Genomic DNA, 1,355 nt, shown 5'->3' with positions numbered 1-1,355 from the left:
AAAAAAAAAAAAAAAAACCCGCAAAACATAAACCACAACTTTTTTTTTTTTAAATGTCATCCCCAAATGCCAAACTTACTTTGGGAACTGGCGGTCTAATTAAACAAGGAAAAGAACCAGTGAAGCCATTACGGAACAATGATGCTTTACACTCCCAATAATCAGTTGACGTAAAGCTACCCCGATGCCTTCATTCTCAGGGTACCCATTCAAATTTCAATGTCCCCACGCTGTGTGGCCGGAGAAATGGAGACAGAGTTAAACCGATAACTTCAATGATCTTTAGCACGTAAACTAGACGCTAAGGTCCAGAACGCGATCACTACAACATATGCCATTTTATAAACAGGCCTTGGGGGGTTGCTGCCACAACGCTAAGTGGCTTCAGACTTCGTCGCGTCTAAGGCAACGTCTCTTGTGATACCAGAGAAATACAGCATCTCGTGTATCTCTAGGTGTCGCCCTTGGTCAGAGCCCCTAGAAATGACACTACCGCACAGATCGAGGAGCGGGTGACTAAGGATGAAAAAGAGTAGATAGCTCTTGTAGGCGTCTCCATGACTCCCCCGCCCGGCGAGCAACTCTGCTCTAACTGGTCCGGGAGAAACCCGGCCCCCTTCCTTCCTCCCGTTCCCACGATTGGCTTACCGACACCCCGGCAGGTCAGCTCCCCGCCTTCGATTGGCTCACCGCCCTATCAGTCAGACAGAGCGAGATTCCGGTCGGTGGGAGGGGAAGGCGTTGGAGGAGGTAGAGTGGGAGTGGGATTAGAGGACAAGGTGGTGGAGGAGGATGTTCGGGCTCGGTCTCAGGTTTTGGAAAGTTTCCCCTACCCGCGACGGACCTAGAAGGCCTTAGGCCCAGTCTACCCTCGGGCCGGTGGAAGGGGACGCCGGCCCCCGATCCCGCCCCTCGGTACCGCAGGCCCCGGAAACCACTAGAGGGAGGGGAATAGGGAGGGACCATTTAACCAGGGACCGACCCACCCCCGATCTCGGAAGAGGCGCCTCCGGGACTCCCCGTAGGGGCGGGGAGCGCCAGCCCGCAGCGACGACCCCGGCCCCCTCCCCCAGAGGCCTCCAGGGGCCAGAGAGCGAAGTGTCCTCGGGCCCGGCCGTGACCGTCGCGAGCCAGTCGGGAGGGTCCCTCTCGCTTCCCGCCTGGGGCCCCGAGGGCCTGTCCATTCAGGGGCGGGGAGAAAGGGGAGAGAAAAGGGGGCGCTGGCGAGCCAACCCGGAACCTCCCGGACCGCCTCCCGCCCCCAGCGCGCCTCCAGCACACATGCCCGCACCCAGAAAGTTAAGTCTGGGGCGAGCCCGGCTCGGCGCCGCCACGGCCCGGCTCCCGGCTCCCCG

The 1,355-nt window shown here is 59.0% G+C and overlaps 1 protein-coding gene across 4 annotated transcripts in view; it reads right to left on the bottom strand.

Moving 5' to 3' along the window:
* NCOA2 (nuclear receptor coactivator 2) overlaps positions 1-1,355 on the bottom strand; it is a 304,968-nt gene that overhangs the window by 302,298 nt on the left and 1,315 nt on the right. The window lies entirely within an intron of this gene.

This window comes from Trichechus manatus, unplaced genomic scaffold, assembly GCF_000243295.1.
Source record: "Trichechus manatus latirostris isolate Lorelei unplaced genomic scaffold, TriManLat1.0 scaffold00018, whole genome shotgun sequence".
Classification (NCBI taxonomy): domain Eukaryota; kingdom Metazoa; phylum Chordata; class Mammalia; order Sirenia; family Trichechidae; genus Trichechus; species Trichechus manatus.
Note: the sequence above shows the minus strand (reverse complement) of the source record. Positions and strands in the feature narration are given on the sequence as shown.